General features: G+C 37.0%; 1 long non-coding RNA gene across 1 annotated transcript in view; it reads left to right on the top strand.

Moving 5' to 3' along the window:
• Positions 1-2,393: 2,393 nt before the first annotated feature.
• The window catches only part of LOC125270190, a 96,478-nt gene continuing 77,746 nt past the window's right edge, over positions 2,394-21,125 (top strand). Inside the window, exon 1 of the long non-coding RNA XR_007185292.1 lies at positions 2,394-2,689. This is a non-coding gene — a long non-coding RNA (uncharacterized LOC125270190). The remainder of the gene's footprint in view (positions 2,690-21,125) is intronic.

The following is a 21,125-nucleotide window of genomic DNA, read 5'->3' as shown; positions in this document are numbered from 1 at the left end:
CACTTTCAAGGTCCAGAAAGGTACTAAGACATTGTTAAAAAAGTTGACGTGACTGCCGTGGTTTAACCTTAATTTTTATGAAGCAATGAGAATCCTTTTTGTGCTCAAAAACAAAACAAAATTAACGACTTTATTCAACAATATCTTCTCTTCTGTGTCAATGTCCTATGCTGTTTTACGTCCAGCTTCCAGGTTCTACGTCAGAACGCCGACTCATAATTGGCCAACTCCTGCGTCGAGCTGCTCACGTGTACAGCTTTGGCCAATACTGATCCAGCATTCGGACGAAGCCTTAACTGTGCCAAAGACTATAGAATAACACAAGACGTGTCACTCGTATTGTTTTGAATGGGAGAAAGTATAACGCAATATGGCGGAATAAGTTCCGCCTTCTAAATAAGAGCCAATCGCCGACTGGTAAAGTCATCGCGTCACTTCAGCGGCCGTTAGAATCACCGGTTTCTATAGAACCCAATCAGACGCGCGCCTCCAAAGAGACGCGCATTTAGGTCTGCGCATGCGCATTAGCTTGATCCAGCCTGAAAAATAGTTTTTTTGTCATGATTGGAGCGTTTAGAAACTAAATTTATGAGCCGGTTGTTGTTAGATTTCATTGGTGATTTCAAATATGAAATTTAATCGTAAGGTTGGTGAACAGTTTTGGAGAATTTGATGTTTCCCCATTCAAAGAGATTGCATGATGCCCAGGATGCCCGAGAGGCGTTTCAAAGATGGCCGCCGAGTGAAATGACTTAAAGGGACTTTGACTGTGCTTACTGCAGCAGCTAACTTAATTACTTAAAGATGATGACAGGGAAGAGAAGAGATTGTTTAATAAAGTAATTATTTTTGTTTTGTTTTTGAGCACCAAAAGTATTCTCATCGCTTCATAAAATGAAGGTTGAACCACTGCAGTCACGTCGACTGTTTTAACGATGTTTTTAGTACCTTCTGGACCTTGAAAGTGTTTATTATATTGCTGTTTATAGACGAGGCAATAGAGTACCCAGAGATTTTATATAATGGGGAGATAATCTCTTATCATTGGAGAAAGCGTAACGGCTAACTTAATCACGTGTGGCACCTCTCAGCCTATCGTGTAATGGCAATGACGTCAGTCGCAACATTCCCTAGTCTGCCTTCTCTTCTGAAGAGAAGGCAGCATTCTGAAGATTGGCAAATATGCTGTCCATTAATTAAATGATTAGCTATTTCCCTATAAAAGCTGTTTAATCAACATAGTGAAGCCTCTCATCCATTGACATCCATTCAAAAAACAGCCTGGTCTCCTTCCCTGCGTACCGCGGGGGGCGGAGCGTTAGCTTTAGCCGTTACGCTTTTTTGGCTAAAGGTTGCAGGCTTGCCTTCCAGTGGCTTTGGAGTACCTCAGGCATGACGCATTTTTGTAGGGAAAACCCGGAAGCGAGTTAGCATTTTAGGGCTTCCGGTTCCAACGCCGTAAAGTCTATGGGTTTTTGCTAAATCTCCTGAAATAAGGTTTGTGGTCAACAAAGCCTCTAAATATTTTCACGTTTTGATCTATGACATAAAACACACCAGTTATAACCCGCTTGTGATTTTTTTAAACCTTTACTGTGTCTTAAAAACGGCGGTTGCTAACAAATTGCTAAAAGGGACTACTTCCCTTGGCGGGGACTTTAGACGTCATCATGATAAACAGGACATTTGGACAGCATTTCTCATGAAAAAGTGTGTAAGTATTCATAACAGTACAGATCATAATCAGCGAACATGTTTTTAAATAACGTTGTTTTTTAAATACAGGTTAAAGAAGCTTGGTGGTGGTGGTGACGTTGATCCGCGACCATGGTGTGCTTTAGTCCGTTTATAGCCTACTGTTAGCTTTTTATATCTGACGACTTCATTTAGGCTTCAAAATGTATTTATGTTGTTTTAACTTGTAAAGATTATATTGATAGACAAAACGTGTAAGTGTCATAACCCTTTGTTAAACACAGAGCTTATTTTCTGCGATTTTCCAAAAGTCTATGGGAAAAATGCTTTCAACCGAGGGAGCCCGTGCGCCGCTAACTTCCGGGTTGGCCTACAAAAACGCGTCATCTCTGAGGTACTCTATTACCTCTCGGATTTCATCAGAATATCTTAATTTGTGTTCTGGAGATGAACGAAGGTCTTACAGGAACGACATAAGGGTGAGTAATTAATCACATTATTTTACCCTTTAGAAGTTAGTCATCGGTTTTTTTGTTTGTTTTTTCTTCAAGACTGGTCATAACTTTTTAAAGTCAGCTAACGTTACATAAAAAGGTAGATCAGTATAATTTGAATTGGAAAAGTAAGACGGTTTATTCCTTGTTAATGCTAGTTGGTCAAACTAGTTCTTAAGACACTTAGTGCTCTTTTTAAATAATTATTTTATTTATTAACTACATATTTAATTTACTGTGACGTTATGCTGAAATACGAGAAAGTCTGTCAACTTTACAAGATAAGTTCATCTCCTTGTCGCTGGGAGGCGCCAAATATAAGATACTGTACTAGCTCAGGTTTTACCTCCAGGTTTAGATTCAAAACTAAAAATACTATCCAACAAATAGTTTCAGTTTTAATTGTATTATTTTATTCTGAAGCACGTTGTTGTCAACAGGGCAATTTGTTTTCTGAAGATCCAGTTTTATATTTGAAACTTCATGTGCCACATGAAAAGGTAGGCCTATGTGTGTGCTTGTTTCACAAAAGTTTCAAATGATGTCCAGCGTAATAGTTTGAAATATACTTGAGGGGAAATTTTGAGTTACAATCTGGGATAATTGAAAATAGTGAATGGTCTGTGTTGTCAGTATGGGTTTTAGATGAATCTTGATTGTTGTTGACTATTTAGGGTACTTTGTCTTTGAAAGCTCTTGGTTAAGACCAACCATTATTGTCATACCAAGAACACTGTGATCACAACTCATGTTTGTCATTTTGGTTGGGCCTAACCAGATGATATTTACTTTCCCTTGTCTTTTCAAAGGACACCATTTAAATATTTACTTGAAAACTAGACTGCTTCATATAACAAATGCTATATATTGCTTTTTTGAACTATTTGTCTTTTAACTGGTATTTCTTTTAAAAATTAGTGCTCTTTTGTTTATCTCAATTTAGATTTATGTTTGCATTCATTCCTTTTTAATGTAAATAAATACTAAGTGGTTGAATGCATGTTGAGGTTGGTCATGCTGGTGGATTGAGATGGAGGCCCATCATGTCTAGACTTTCTTTGAACCCAAAATTAATACCCATCGTTTTACTGCCCTATTGATGTTATCTCAAAGCAAGTCTAACGTTTTCATGCTAAAGTTTCCGTGAAACTAACGGAAAGGCCATTCAGGAGGTGGTGATTGAGCTGGTTCGTCGTGGGAAGGTTTATTTTGTTTTGACCAGTGTCACCACTTCAAAGAACAGGAAAGTTGGTGGGGGTTGGGGAACACTGTGCCCTCCACTGACTCATGCCCATGGTTTAGATTGTGACTTACCCATTTATTTTAGGCAGATTAGATGTCGCCATCTATTTAAATGTCAAAAGATGGTTCAATAGTTCTTTTTAAAGGGAAAACTGAAAATTCTGTCACTCTATGACTTTTTTCTTTGGAACACAAAAGAAGACATTTTTGCCCATACAATGAAAGTCAATGGGGTACAGTGTTGATTTGGACCCCATAGAGTGGTGGAACTGTGACGTCACTTTGTAGGCCAGTCGGCAGTTAGAATCATGCTGGTTCCCTTGACAAAAACCCAATAGGATTTTCCCATAGTCTTTTGGATTATTGGAAAAAATAAGCTCTGTGATCAACAAAAGTTTATGATACTTTTTATACTTAAGAGATGGACACAACTTTTATGAACTCTGAAACCTAAATGCAGTTGTCAGAAGCAAAAAGCTAAAGGTAGGCTATAAGCAAACTACACCACGGTCACACGATTTCAACGTCACCATCACTAAGCTTCTGACAACTATTTCAGTTTTTATCAAAAAACATTTTCCCTGAAAGTTTGAATTAGAATGGTTTGTAAGAGCACCAATATAAGCATAACCGTAAAAGTGGACTGAGCTTACCTGTTCATTAAATGTCACCGACAGCCTCTGTAGTCCCATTTAGCCACTTGTTAGCAACCGTCATTTTGAAGACAAGTAACATCTTAAAAAGGTTAATACTGATATATTTTATGTCATAGAATAAAACGTGAAAGTATCTTGAGCTTGTGTTAACCATGGACCTTATTTCAGCCATTTAACCAAAAACCCATTGACTTTGGAACCGGAAGTGCTAAAATGCTAACTTGCTTCCGGGTTTTGGCCTACAAAAATGCGTCATAGTTCCATCACTCTATTGGCTTTCATTATATGGACAAATCAGCAATACAGGATTTAACAACATGACGAGAATGATGATGTAAATGATGACAGAATTTTAATTGGGGTAAACTATCCCTTTAAATCTAATTTAAATATTTTGCTGTCACTAATTATAATCTCCAACATATGGAAGTTTGTTTCCGCCATGGAATAAAGAAAAAAAAGGTAATCGTGACTTTTCGCAATTCAAACTTTATAACTCGCAATTGCAAGTTTATTTCTTACAATTCTGAGAAAAAAAGTCATACTTGTGAGATATGAACTCACATTTCAAGTTTATATCTCAAAGTTCTGACTTTATTTCTCGTAATTCCAAGTTTACAACTCGCAGCTTTGAGAAAAGAATTGTGAGATTAACTCGCAAAAATTTTGAAGTTACCTTTTTTATTATTATTTTTTTTTATTCTGTGCCAGAAACAAGCTTCCATACCAACCTGCAATAGTTAGAGACGGAAAACAAGCATTCACTAACGGCTAGATATTATTTGGTTGATGTTTCACAGAAAAACTCACTCAAAATTTCCTGTTCATTTTCCTCTAGATTTGCTGAATGCAGTGAAAAGTATGTCGTTTTTAACGGAAGATCCAGTTATGACATTTTGATTGAACATTATGATGTCAAAATAAAACAAAAAATGAAACGTGCACTGATGAATTGTTCACAATAAGATCTATAGCATGCATGTATAAAACAGATATAGGTTATTTTCATTTCATGTCAACTTTAAGCACAATGTCAGACAAGTATCATTGTTTTTCTGACAGTGTACTGATGCTGATCTTGTCTGAGTGTGGGGTCGTACATGGCTGTTGTCTGACCCTAGATGCTATCTAGTGCTAAATATGTTTGTACCAGGCAGGCGACACTCATCTGTGACTCATAAATGACTCTTTGCTCCATGTCGTGCTAGCAGTGCCTGTGCCAGAGCACGCGACCCGACCGTAATATCCTCCCTGCTAATGACAAACTTGCTCTTCCAGAGAGAAAAAAAATTAAAGGCCTCTGAAGTGGGACGGTGACCTGGAAAAACGCCTCCGGTTTTCCCGTAATGTGTGGTTCTGTGCGGTTTGGCCTGCTTTTTAGTTTAATGATAGAGATGCTGTATCTCTAGTAGTTTGAGAACCTGGAAGAAGAGATGCCATAGTTTGGGAAGCTGTTAATGAAAAGTTCTTAATTTAGGCACTAGAGAGCAGCAGTGAACTTTTGATTGCAGTTTTGTTCAAAAAATGCTTGCCACACACTAGTATTTTTTTTTTTTTTTTTTTTGTAATTGCTTGCTTTTCTGAATGATTTGGATTTTATAGGTTGTATTTTTATGTAGGCCAACTCAATGGAATACAAAATCATATTTTTGGGTGTCTGGGTGCGGTGCAGTTCTGCTTCATATTAGATTACTAAATTGTTCCAAATTGCCTATAATCTGTAAATGCATTATGAAAGGATTTGAATCATAATAAAATCATTAAGGGGAGTGGAACTGTGCCAACGATTGCTCTTTATATTGTAATTTTATGTGTTTTTTGTCTTTGTTCGCTAGGATAGTAAAGCGAGGACATGGAAGTAGAGGCAGAGAGAGGGGGAATGGGATTGGGATATGATGCAGACCATGATTGATTCTGATTTCTTATGGAAAAGATCTCAAACACCATAAGTGGGTGTTCACACAGGAATCGTTCTCGCTTTTAAAAGCAGCTACACAGAATTACACACAGTGGTCTACTACAAATTGGATATAACTTGAAACAGAAAAGTTTAGTAAGTGATTTTTTTTTTTTTTTTACATTAAAACTGTGTCTCATGGCGTGAGATGCTGGAAAAACAAGTGAAATGTTTCACAGCGGTCAAAGATCTCAGTCTAACACACTAAATCGCAAGAATGCAATCTGTGTGAATTGCCATTGAGGACAATAATTAGTTTACCGCATGTCCCAGAAGACACTTGGATATTTATGGGTGTATCTGTCTGCTTACATGCATACACATACACGTACACACACACACACATATTAAACATTGCGTGTGACCTTGTTTAAGCACTGACACAGAGAAGAATCACCCGGCAACTTCACCACAGTATTTTTAGAAGATCCAGTGGGCAAACAAATTGCATGGTGACCCTCTTTCACCTCTCCATGTTCAAGCCTGACAGGTGTGTAACTTATAGCCTGGTCTCCTCCACCCTTCTGATTACATGCCCCGGACCCCCTCTACCCCCACCCTCTAGTATGTGAGAACCTCTGTCATGGGAGGAGTTCACCTCTGACCCCTATTTCTCCTTGAACTCCACACATTTTGTGTGTTAAATTGTGCCATGTCCCTTGTGCTGGTGTATCTACCCTATTTTACAAGGAGGAGAGGAAGACCAAGCCTTTATTTTTTAGCACAAACAGCTTTTTCCTGTGACATTCCAATGATACTGTGGTTGTTAACAGGTGGTTTGAGCAGCTGTGTGTCCTAAAAGATACCACAGAAATAGCCTTCGGTATGATCTATTCAAAGAAATGTCCTGTTGTTTTATCGCTAAAATCTGTTTATAATCAAGTTCTTTAAGCTAATTCACTATTGATAACTGACTCCAGAAGATTTCCACACTTTTGGCTGGAGAACATGTCTGAATTTCATATACACTGATTTTAAAAATTCTGGCCAGTACCGATAAGCTGATAATTATTTTTTATGTAATGACTGATATTAAAATTATACTACTTTGCCAAAATAAAATAAAAGGAAATAAAGTAATTAAAAGATAAAATTAGTTATTTTAAATGCTGCAAGTGAAACTTAAAATGAAAACTTTTAAATTAATAGTGTGTGTATATATATATATATATATATATATATATATATATATATATATATATATATATATATATATATATATATATATATATATATATATATATATATATATATATATATATATATGTGTATGTGTGTATATATAGATTAGATATATATGTTATTGATTTATATTCAATATTTTGTGATGCATTAAAATATATTGTTATATCTTAATATAATTATATATTAAAGAAGAAAAAAGAATATAAATATATATATTATATATAAAAAGAAGAAAATATCCACTGCTAACTATAGTAGCATGCGTCATAGTCAGAAACAATATGTACCAAGTTTTCTAGAGGGTAACAGTCACAATGCCTCTATTCTTCTTGCTCTAATGCTTGACGTATAAGATTTACTGCAGATATTTCTTTATACTTCAGTCATCTTTTTTCTTGCCATCTGATATCTATCTACATTGTCTATGGGTTGCACTGTCCAATATTGGATGAATCGTGGTGCTCATGGTTTTTTCTCTGTGTTGGTGGTACTGTCAAAACGTGAACTGACAGGAATGTATTTGATGTGATGATAAAACACAGAAGCTTCGTGCGTCACTCTCTGGGCATAGTACTTTGAATGCTATCTTCTCTCTTTCAGTTTAAACACTAGGGAGAGTTGTAAGGATTCTCGGGTGAGGCCACATCTTGATATGAGTTTGGATATGTAAGATATGATATCATTCGTGTATGCATAAAAAGAGGAAACCCTTCTGCTCGCCGGTTGCTTGGGTGAGGCTCTCCAGTACTGTTACTCTGCAAACCCTTGACGACACTTTCGTGCTTCTGGATTATGCCACCCAGAAAAGGATGTGCCTGATGATATTGACAGAGACTGTAGCTGTGTTGTTTAAGGATCTAAGTGAGAACATCAAGCACAAAACATGTTTAGTAGAAGCTTCTCTGATGTTCATGATCTTTTCAAGACCTTTGTTTTGCATATGATGAATTGAGATCACTTAACCAAGTCCCCCAAGCTAAGGTTAAGCTACAATAGTGTGTGGATCACTTTTAGGATCATATAAGCTTCATCACAGTTATTTGATTCCTCTAGGGAGCACCGCAGGAAGAGGAGGTCAGAGGTTGTTAGGTTGCCCTGTTGTGCTTTTGTAACCCTTCCATTGCTTCACTGTTAGAGCAGTGAATTAACTCTTCACTACTTGCCTTTCCACACATGCTTTGTGGCTTCTTTGATGTCCTTTTGCCAAAGGGTAAGGGCGACTGTTCTTTTGGCAGGTAGGCTTGATGAAATTTCAGAGCCCTTAGAATCAAGACTTATTTTTCTCCCTTGAACTGAATTAAAGAAAAAAAAAAAAAAAAAAAAAAAAAAATATATATATATTAAATGGTACTTTAAGCACTTCAACATGATTCACAATGATTGTTATCCCATCAGCTAACAAATGACTTCTCATGTTACCACTGTGGTTTTGTGGGCATTTGATGGACAACGAAGCAATTGCCTAAGAAAGAGTTGCATGTTTACTGGATAAAAAAAGATTATTTACTCAACAAAGCTTTTACATCTCTTTAGAGTCAAGGTGGATCTAGTGAACACAACCAGCTGATAACATCTTGTTTCTGGCTGTTTTGCTTCTGACATTATCTCCCCATTTCCATGCCGATCTACCCACTCACTGAGATTCTCAGGGATGTAGCTTTGCTGCATTTTCACACAGTCCACTAACTGTGTATAACATCCCACCCCCTCAGTTTTCTTTTTCTCATACCTGTTTTCCATAATCAACATTCCTTTTTCCACCATCTTCGGTGTAACAAGGGGTGTGACTTCTCTAACCAAACATGGCATGTCTAAAATAGATATCATAATAATGTAACAGTTCTTTTTCATGTTTGATGATTTTGTAGGTAATTGTTCCCTACAGATTGTTGGGATTAGGAATAAGGTATCAATATGTTGTGCATCTCTCTACTACTTTCACACAAAACAAACCAGTGAGTTACCTTGTTGAGATACATTATCAAATAATAAACCTTCTTCTCTGCCAGTAGTTGAGGGATGAATTTGCTTTTTTTATGTAAGTGATGAACTTGAGTTCTGCATCAAGAATGCATGATCCTCATCAGCTTGGATCAGAAAGAAGTAAGTGTCTCCGACTTACAGTGCAGCTCATGGCTTAGATACAGTCTACCAACAAGCCATGATCCTCTGCTATCTAACTTACACTTCATGGTACAGCGCTCACAGGGCTTGATCAATGAGCAGCTTGATCTCTGGAAGATTTGTAGTGAAATTAACCTGCATTGCACACGCTTACTGTTGTTGTTTTTTCGTTTTTTTTTTTTTTTAGTGGTCAGCTAATGCAAAAGTGGCCATTTATTTCAAACATTCTTCTGTTGTTGGGAATTTCACAAGGTATCACTATCACTATATTTTCTATGATAAGTGAAACAAGCTAAAAGTTTTCAAATTGGAGATTACAGTATATAAAATGCAAGAAATTGAGAGTTAGTGTTATTTTAGTATTATTATAATTAGCTACAAGGGGTGTAACAATATATTGTGTCACTATATACAAAAATGCAATAATATATATTATGGATAGTCACTATTGTGACTATATGTATTGTGTATAGTTCAAAATGAGAATTACTGTAAAAGGGAAAAAAAAAAACAAGTTTACAGAGTTAGTGTCAGTACATTAAACTACTATAATATAATCAATGTATGTATTAATAATACAAGGGGGGGGATATTTGTGGGTCCTCATAATGCCAAATGTCTTATGTTACTAGTAGGACACATTATTGTGGCCTACATTATTGTAAATATATCTAGTCAGTGACAGTGCAAGCATATTCATCTAAAATAATTCTGTATTTTCAGCTTCAGAGTCATTGGGTTACCATTGGGTTCAGAGTGCATTGGGTTACCAGCACTAAGTGGTACGCCTATTCATTTCATCTCCCAGTATAATAGCAAATGCAGCATTGTAATCAACAGTACATTTTTATGTTAACCTTTTACCATATGTCTTGGTGTTTCGCAATAATATTGTATTGTGAGTTCAGTATCGTGATATGTATCGAATCATGACGTGATGGTATCATTGGACCCCTATTAGATACTACTATTAATATTGGATATTTCTTTATGCGTGTGTGTGTGTGTGGGTGGGGGTGCTTAGCTTAACTGCCTGTACAGTTAATAGATTTGTTTTATTTTTAATTTATTTGAATGCAATCCGCCCGCGGAGCCAAAAGTACAGAGACTAGCAGGGTTAAATTTCAAACTCTGATTGGGACCAATTAAACCAAGTCTGAAAACTAAAACATTCTATAAATCTAAAACTGTTGTATAAGTTAACTTTTTTTAGAAAATATGATGCTACTTATAGTGATCTTTTTTCGTCTCTGATTCGATCTGAACAGTGTCTGAGGTCTGTAGGCTTGTTCCTACAATCTACTAGAGGGGAGAGCCAAGAATTCTGGGTATTTCAGCATACCTGTCATAAACATGGGCTGTAAACTGGACAGTCCATCTGAGAATGTCCTGGGGCCTCTTGCTTGTCTTAAAGCCCCCCACCACCTGCAGTCATTCCTCTCATTGCTACATGTCACTTAACACCTCAAACCACTGAAGTCCACCTGGGCCCATAGCAATGCTTGGCAGAAGCCTTGAATTACCTTCCTTACTTTCAGATGCAGTGAAAGTTATGATGCCTTCATTTTCAAATGGCAGGGTGTCATATTGTGTAGCTTGATTTTATTTATCTGCTTTCTTATATTACTGTATGTTTAAGAAAAACGATTGAGCTTGTTGTTTTGACGACTAAGGTTGGTCAGTTTGCTGCCTGTATTATGAGCACTAACTTAATCACAGCAAATCTCATTAAAACGCTACCGGAGTCTAGACTGTGTCTATGAGCACAGCAGCCTTGGCAACACACGCTAACATCACCGGGACACTTACTCCATCCGCCCCCATTTCAGAAGCACTGGCTTAATCCAGGAAACGAAAACCCCCACTGAGGTCACATAACATCAGCCAGACAATGACCTGTGATCTGCTAGAGGAAAAAAAAAGTAGACATTAGAAACTTTAATCCAGGGAGAAAGCTGTTTTTCCTATTTATACTTGTTTGTTTACTTAAGGGTTTTGTGTGTGTCTGTCTTTTAAGTATTTTTTATTTATTTTTTTCCAAAGGCCTGGGCTTTGCTCGATTGGATAGTAAGTCAGATTTGTTGGGAAGGATATGTTCCAGACAGTCAAAAGGATTAAATAAAAACACTGAACATCATGTTTTCATATCAGAACACACAAGCAGATTACATCGATAGAACAATAAGTCATTTATTTTACAAAGCATAATACCTTACAATCTCCAGAAAGCAGATCCAGCAATCAAACAAATTTATTTTTGAAGAGACACCAATGGAGGTCCTGACACTTTCAGTACATGAACAAATTATATTTTTTTAATAAACTAAGCAGTGTTGCAACTGAACTTGACAGCCAGTGATGTCATTGCACCATGCATTTTCACTGTATAGAAAAATACACTTTTTATATTTTGATAAGTGACAATCGGCTCTCATTTTCTGTTACTTGTGGGGGATGTGTAACACACCTGACATCCACTTTTGAGTAGGCTTTGGAGGCTCAAGGCTATTTGGAGGCTACAAGTAGCTTCAACATTACCTATCACAAAACATATTGTTAAAGCTGCAGTCCGTAACTTTTTTTTAGTTAAAAATGATCCAAAATCAATTTTTGAGCAAGTACATAACCAGCCAGTGTTCAAAACCCTCTAATTATCTTGTCTCGATTCACAACGGTAAGCTTGTAATAATGTTTTATAATAAGAGCGACATGGTGGATTTCCGCGGGAAATTTGAGCATGCAGCAGGTCCTCTGTGTGTCATTACGTCACGTCCGTAAACAGAAAGAAGGAGTCCAGGCTAGTCGGTTTTATCACGTGAGGATGCTGCTGGTAGCTGATCATTTATAGCCTTTTCTCACAGCAGCTGAAATAATGAACTTATCATTTTGATGGCGAATTGTAATCCAGAAAGCTCTAAATGACAATCATCAGTGACAACTGAGATTCACCCGTAGTCAAAAAGCAAAAGACTTCGGACTGTGGAGTGGATACAGAAATTGAAGTCTACAGGTAACGCTAATACACACTAAATACACAGTCACGCAGTGCTGATGTTGTTAGCGTTAACGATTTGAGAACAAAGTATAACAGTAATAATAATTTGCACGGTTTGGCATGATCCGAGCTAAGCCATCGTTAGATTTAATCATCATTGGCAGCGTGATTTATTGTAGGCCTAATGCTTTTTTCCTCAGTTGGTCAGAACAAAAGTGGCAGACATGTTACTTACTTGTTTAGATGATATTTTCCAGTGAAAATTCTTATATTAGTCATACTTTCAAGACATAGAATCTGTGATTCTGAAGTTCAGTATCCACACCGGTGCGGTGACTGACAGCAAGCATTAGATTCATCCGCGCTAACGCACGTACAGATAACTGTTCCGCATATGACTGCAATTGCAGGTTTCAAACAAGAGATGGCGACAAAGAGGAAAAATCACAGACTGCAGCTTTAAGTTGCATAATTAGTTAATATTTGTAAATGAAACATTCATTTTTTTTAAAAAATACCTTTCCGTAGCGCTGGTCATTAACCTTTTTCTAGCTTGTGTTGGGCATTTCAAGCTATTGACGCAAGTATTAAACTTTGTCAAGTGGAGTTTTGGAGACGTGCCAGTGGCTGGTTCTGATTGCAATGTTGACACTGTTGTTCACCTGCTATCTATTAGCCATGTTGCTGAAAGTGAGAAAAAGCTGTGGAATTTCATCACATATTTCCTGCCTTTGCTGTGGATTGTTCTTTCAGCATAGGTGGATATCAATTAGCACATAGCTTTATATGTTTCTGTTTTTAAGGATATAGTAAATTATAATTCTAGTTATTCTCTGTTGCTAACAATCATAAAGACTGTGTAAGCTGCGGCCGAGTGTGTTTTCAGACTTTGATTCTTTGTTACCTTGGAAAGATTAATATATTAGTGCACATTGCATCCCTTGAGTATTGCTTTTATACACAACTAGTGAGTCGGTAACATGTCTCTTGTGTTTATTGTTAGAAGGGCTCGGAGGCCTAAGTGACTTTTCTTGAGTTCCTTCAGGATAACTTGTTCTCTTAGCTCATCTTGAAGTAATTTCCCTCCCCTTCTATAAAAGAAAGGTGCATTGGATGTGTGCGTATCTATCAGGTCAGCCATCCATGGTAGGAGTAAAATCCTTGGTACAAATATTTCCGGGGTCTTGATAGTCAGTTATATTATAACTGGAAAATATAAATGACCACATTTTTTTTTAATTTTTTTTATTTGTTTTAACGTTTGTTTGTTTAGGATGTAGCCTACACAATGTTGAATCTTTTACCTGTTGCCTTTATTTCCCCCTCAAAGACTCCTCCTTTCTGAACATCCGTATGGTATTTATTTACCAAGACTAGCAAGAGATACTGGAAATGGTGGGGTGGTGATTATTCATAGTTCTGGGAAGTCTGACACAAGAATGCCTGCAGCAAAAGCCTAACAATTTCAAATTTTTTTGTTTTACAATTCAACAGACAGTTAGCCTGAATGTCAGACTATACTGGCAGTGTGCACTGATCCTTCACAAAACAGCTTCATTCATGCCTGTTTGACTTAATGGATTCTAGTTAAGAAATCTTTAGGAGATTCTAAATCTGAATGGATGACTTTTGCCACAGTATAATGTTGGTAAATCAGATTACATTAACCGAATACGTCATCTTTTACAGCTGACAGTTGCCTTAAGTTTTAATACACCGATCAGGCATAACATTATGACCATCTTCCTAATATTGTGTACATATTCCCCCTCTTGCTGCCAAAACAGCCCTGACCCGTCAAGGCATGGATTTCACTAGACCCCTGAAGGTGTGCTGTGGTATCTGCACCAAGATGTTAGCAGAAGATCCTTTAAGTCCTGTAAGTTGTGAGGTGGGGCCTCCATGGATTGGACTTGTTTGTTCAGCACATCCCACAGATGCTCGATTGGATTGAGATCTGGGGAATTTGGAGGCCAAGTCAACACCTCAAACTTGTTGTTGTGCTCCTCAAACCATTCCTGAACCATTTTTGCTTTGTGGCAGGGTGCAATATCCTGCTGAAAGAAGCCACAGCCAACAGGGAATACTGCCTCCCTGAAAGGATGTACATGGTCTGCAACAATGCTTAGGTAGGTGGTACGTGTCAAAGTAACATCCACGTGGATGGCAGGACCCAAGGTTTCCCAGCAGAACATTGCCCAAATCATCACACTGCCTCTGGCTTGCCTTCTTCCCATAGTGCATCCTGGTGCCATGTGTTCCCCAGGTAAGCAACACGCACGCACCCACCTATCCACGTGATGTAAAAGAAAACGTGATTCATCAGACCAGGCCACCTTCTTCCATTGCTCCGTGGTCCAGTTCTGATGCCACATACCCACTATTGGCGCTTTCGGCAGTGGACAGGTGTCAGCATGGGCATCCTGATGTCGTTATGAAATAAATGTTTTTCTCTAATACACATTGCTCACAATTAACCATACCCTTTTATTCAATAATTTTTGCAACCTCCTTTTGCCAAGATAAGAGTTTGGAGAACACCTGATAAGTGATCAGAGACCATTCCTTCATACAGAATCTCTCATTACTTCAGATTCCCAGTTCCATGTTGGTGCTTCTCATCTTCAGTTCACCCCACTCATTTTCTATAGGGTTCAGGTCACGGGACTGGGATGGTTATGGCAGAATCTTGGTTTTGTGCTCAGTGCTTTTTTTTTTTTTTTTTTTTTTTTTTTTTTAAATGTTTGTTTTTATATCATTGTCCTGTTGGAAGATCCAGCATTGGCCCATTATATGATTTCTAGCAGGGACAGTCAGGTTTTGATTTTTTTTCTTTTGCTGTTTGATAGAATCCATTATGCCATGTATCTGAACAAGGATTTTCTCTTACATTGTGTTTGTCAGGCTTAAATGCTCTTCCCGTTGGCAAGTACTTTGAGGATAACTTTTCTCCGTTAAGGAGGTGTCTGGTTACCTCAGGTAAAGCTACAGCTCAGTCTGTTTTGTTTTGGTTCGGCATGTGGGTGACACACTTACACAGGAGTCACACCCTGCTTTAGGCTGTGTAGGTGTTAAGTTGAGAAACGTGATTATGCGGCGATGACCTCTGGCAGCAGAGGTGGTGTGAGACAGATATTGTGGCTATACTGTAAGGGATAGAGAATTTGGAGTAATCTTCTGCCATTATATCTAAATACAACAATATAATCCTCCTCACCTCAGTAAAGTGAGTTTTTTGGCCTTTCACACTGTAAAAAATGATTTTTCAAAGTTGTAAATAAAACATAAATTATGAAAGTGCTTTTCATTTGTCTTTCTACTTCATGTTTAATACAACGTGTTACTTGCTATTTCTAATTATTTGTGAAATTTACTAGCAATTTCTGTGTGAAAATAGTTTTTCAGTGCAGTAGGGTACAGCGGGGCTAAAGGCACACCTTAAGAAAAAATGTGCTTTTCACTACTCTCAAAGTGTATGATTGCAGGAAAAATATAAATGTTTGTATTGACCATTGATGGAGCATCAGATTTTGTGTGAAAATAAATCATAAAAGTGGTTAATTTTGTTTAAAAATCTTATAAATGTATGAGGTGGTGAGGGGGGCCTTGCCCCCTAGCATGGGGTAAAAGGCACAGTATTTATGCAAATTCTTTAGCTAAAATAATATTTTTAATAATGTCTAGGTTAATATTTGTTGAAAAGAATCACTTTAGCAAAGTTTGTACTATTTTCTGTTTATTTTGATAAATAAAAGATTTAATTTTTGTTCAATAAATATACTGTTATTAAAATTAGCCTATGTTAATATAAAAATATATTTTAAAAAATACAGAAACAAAATTACTTTAAAACGTAAAGATTCTGAAAGCACTGAATGAGATCCCATAATATTTATTATAGATTTATAGTAGTAACAATAAATTATATTTTATTATATGATTAATATAATATTTTTAAATATGATTGTTTCATTATAAATATGGGTATTATCTCTAAGATCGATACCCAATTTGATATATGATATTTGCCATCTGAATCTAACCATGTCATGTCAACAAATCGATAAGTCAGCAAACTATGTATTATCATGTTAGATATGGTGCCTTTTGCCCCAACAGCAGGGGTGCTTTTTACCCCAAATAACATACTTTTACTTATTCTTCCATTATTGAAAAACTGTTGCTTGAATTACCTTGAACAAAACTGAAAATCATTAAGAAGACCTTTGTCTGAAAATACAAACATTAATTTAATGGATTCTTATTTGTTACTTAAATCAACAACATTTTAAAAAACATCAAATATTAGATCAAACTACCTCAGAATCAACTTGCGTAGCTGCCCGCGATTGCGTCAAGGATCAGACAAATTTGCACGTGCATTATGAACAGCGGATATTTAGCAAGTTTTTGTGCCATCTAGTGGTTTAGAGGAAAATAAAATCAAAGGCGCCTTTAGCCCCGTTCTACCCAATCTATCTCCGGGGTCTTCATGGTCACCAAAGTCCAGACCGAAGGATTTGACCTTATGAGCAGACCTGGATGGCTTCCACGTTAGTGTACCAAATGCCATCTGCCCTATTTGTTCTTGGCCCAAACTCCAAAAGTCCTCAGCTCTTGGTACATATCCAGCCTGAACCAGTATGTTATTTGAATCAAATTGCGGTACAGTCACAGAGAAAGAGATCTGTTTGATAAGATACATGTATATTTATCTAGCTGTGATTAGGGAATTAATTATTATTTGCATGAAACATGATTCAAGTGGATGTTGAACTTTGGATAAGGTGTTGGATATGAAACTGCACTTTTTGATTCAGCTTGAAATGATACGGTAAGAGACCGTTATGTCTACTATGCTACATTCCTGTCTAATTCTACTGTTTATTATGCATTCATCAGGACCAAAGTATTGTTTTATACCTCTGTGGCTGAGCTGTAAATAGGCTCCTCGTAATGTGTGCAGCGTTGAAAGGGTTGTGTTCAGGCACGAGAATGAATACTCACCTAATGTTCGGCAATCAGAAAGTCATGGTCCCAAAATAAAAGAAAACGCTGTGCAAACACGCTGCTTGTCAAGAGCTCATTAAAGCCGAGAGGCGTTTATAATGTAGAGTCATAGTAAATCACTCTATCCCCTAAAGCCCTGTTAGAAAGGCAGCCTTTTTTAGCCGTGTTTGCCCTCTTACGAGTTAATGTGCCACACCTCTAACCCACTGCTGTCAGACCTGCTGCCACATTACCTCTGAAAGCAGCCATTGGAACAGAAGGATGCATTCAGCTCGCTTTCCTTTTCTCTCTTACAGACGTGCAGTCTGTCAACACGCAGTTACATAGAACCATTTGCACATAGCAGGGTCCGAAATTTTGGTTGTATTTTTGCCCCAAACCCCCATTAATTTCTGACATTGTATAGATTTATATAATAGATTGATATATATCATCAGATGGCACATTCCAGAACAAACTATGTACAGCTAGGAGACAGGTATGTTCGGCTCCCCTTGGCTGATATGAATAGAATTGGATAACAAGCATGGAGAATGACTGCTTACTTGTTCGAATTAAATGCTGCTCTGGACGTCCCTTCAGGCCCCACTGTCTGTTTTTTTTTTTTTTTTTTTTTTTTTTGGCGAGGTAAATGCCCCCCATTCAGCAGCCCAGTTAATGTTAATAGATGTTATTTAAACAACTGTTAAACAGTGGATTAAGATGGATTTGGCTCAAGCAGACTTGAGGGAGCTGTGTTTTCCCTCTGCGTATGCTCACACACATACGTGCGGGTGACACACTATACAGGTAGACAAGAGCTTAGAGTGGCAAAAGTCAGGATGTACTACATCAGGTCACCCAAACACATATCAATAAAGCCAAGGTTTTTAGCTTCCACATGGAGCGTTGGAGCCAGGAAAGTGTGCCATGTGACACACTTAGCATGTTCTGCAGTGTCACCCATTCTGGCATCCTGTTTATTAAACTGTTTGGCTTGAGAGATAAGAGACAGTTAATGAATGAGGACGTTCCCCTCATGAAACCTGTAGCAAGCGTATGTTGTTCTCAGACAGTTTCCCAATTATTTTAATTCAATTGCAAGTCTAATTGTAATAAAACATCTTTTTTTTCTTTCATTTTTTTATGTTTCTGATCAGAATTTAGAAATATTCCAATCTTTAGGAATATTCCATCTTTGGGTTTTGTCAAAAACTTTTTTCAAAAGTGACCACTTTTCTGAAATGATGATGATTATTATTATTATTATTATTATTAATAATAATAAAATTAAAATATTGTTAAGGTGATATTTGAAGTCAGTTCTCCTCAAGTTAAAGGGATAGTTCACCCAAAAATCATCCCATAATTTACTCACCCTCAAGCCATCCTAGGTGTATATGACTTTTTTCTTTCTGCCAAACATAATCGGAGTTATATTCAAAAATATCCTGGCTTTTCCCAGCTTTGTAATGGGATTGAATGGCGCCCGAGTTTTTGAAGCTCCAAAAAGCGACCAGAGCTGCACAGGTCACAGGACTTCATGAAATCCACAATGTCACCAAAGAAGTGTGTTTTTGGTTGTGAGGGAAAGATGACCTTGCTTCCCAAAGAAACCAGCGTTAAAGGTGCCCTCGAATGAAAAATGTAATTTATCTTGGCATTGTTACATAACAAGAGTTCAGTACATGGAAATACAGTGAGTCTCAAACTCCATTGTTTCCTCCTTTTTATATAAATCTCATTTGTTTAAAAGACCTCCGAAGAACAGGCGAATCTCAACATAACACCGACTGTTACGTAACAGTCGGGGTGTACGCCCCCAATATTTGCATATGCCAGCCCACGTTTCCAACATTATAAAAGGCATTACACAAGGGCAGCCAGTATTAACGTCTGGATGTGCACAACCAAATCATCAGACTAGGTAAGCAAGCAAGAACAATAGTGAAAAATGGCAGATGGAGCAATAATAACTGACATGATCCATGATAACATGATATTTTTAGTGATATTTGTAAACTGTCTTTCTAAATGTTTCGTTAGCATGTTGCTAATGTACTGTTAAATGTGGTTAAAGTTACCATCGGTTATTACTGTATTCACGGAGACAAGAGAGCCGTCGCTGTTTTCATTTTTAAACACTTGCAGTCTGTATAATTCATAAACACAACTTCATTCTTTATAAATCTCTCCAACAGAGTAGCATTAGCCGTTAGCCATGGAGCACTATCAAACTCATTCAAAATCAGAAGTAAACAATATAACAGTATACAATACTCACATAATCCGACGCTTGCATGATGAACACTTTGTAAAGATCCATTTTGAGGGTTATATTAGCTGTGTAAACTTTGTTTATGCACTGTTCAAGGCAAGCGCGAGCTCTGTGGGCGTGGACCACGGGATTTAAAGGGGCCGCAGCATAAAATCGGCGCGTTTATAATGATGCCCCAAAATAGGCAGTTAAAAAAATGAATTAAAAAAAATCTATGGGGTATTTTGATCTGAAACTTCACAGACACATTCAAAAACATAATCTAGGGCACCTTTAAGTGGAGCTGAGAGTTTTGTGCTTCCGCATTACATTGATGCACTCTCGATATTTGTCAATAAAATAACCATAGAAACTGATAGTTGCAATCACTTTTTTATTGGTTAAAACGAATGGAGAATATCTTGTGTTTTCCGTGGCTGCTCGAGCCCTCAGGATCGGCACTTACGGTTTTATAAACAAGGCCCAGTTCTACGCTGGATTTACAGATCGTTTGAAACTGAAAGATGGAGCGGTCACAACTGTAATGATCCCGCTCATGAGTCGGAACCGCAGGTGTTGAGTAAAAGTGCTTCAAACACTTCTTTTTGTTGGCTATATGTGCCTAAATGCATATAATGTAAACGACACAAACGTAGTGAATTCATCATTATTCATCATTCAATATATGCTATATTCATTATAGTGATTCAAAAGTTATCCAGGGATAATGCGATGGTGTGTTGTGTGTGTTTAAATACAGTTGTTTAGCTGACCATTGATAGCTTGCAGATGATCGCTACGCAAAAGCTGCGTGTGCTTGTCACTCTTTAGCTCCGCTCACAACGACACGCCTCCAGGTGCTCGGCTGTTTTAGGAAAGACTCGGTACAGCGTTTGTATCTTTTAAAAATATGATAAAACTAAAGACTTTTTGGAGATATGAAGGATGCACTACAACTCTATAGGTACTCAAGATTAACATAAGATTGGCAGAAACTGTGGGATACCCCTAATATATATATATATATATATATATATATATATATATATATATATATATATATATATATATATATATATATATATATATATATATATATATATATATATATATATATATATATATATATATATATATATATATAATATCTCCATATTTAACTTTATAATTACTATTCACTTTTTGTGATCTGTTTTGATTTGTTGCTTGTGTTTGCCTTTATTTAAAGTAAATGCCATTTGATTTGATGTTTTATTAAGTAATGCAATGATATTCATCTTTTTAAAGTGTGGCTTAAGTGTCTAAATAAATATATAATTGTTTGCCTTCATTTGAACAGTATCTGTTATTTTTTCATTTGAAACCCAAAATAACTTTAGACCTAAATGTACAAACGCATTTTGGGCGTCACTGTATATTGGCAGGATTAAAGGTGAATCGGCACATTCACCATATCCCACTTTTAGTGATGAGATGATGTGAGTATGCTGATCTAGAGAGCTTTGTCAGGTTATGCGCACATTTTCTAATC

The sequence above is a fragment of the Megalobrama amblycephala genome, linkage group LG6 (assembly GCF_018812025.1).
Source record: "Megalobrama amblycephala isolate DHTTF-2021 linkage group LG6, ASM1881202v1, whole genome shotgun sequence".
NCBI lineage: Eukaryota > Metazoa > Chordata > Actinopteri > Cypriniformes > Xenocyprididae > Megalobrama > Megalobrama amblycephala.
The sequence above is the reverse complement of the archived record's forward strand: the minus strand, read 5'-3'. Positions and strand labels throughout refer to the sequence as shown.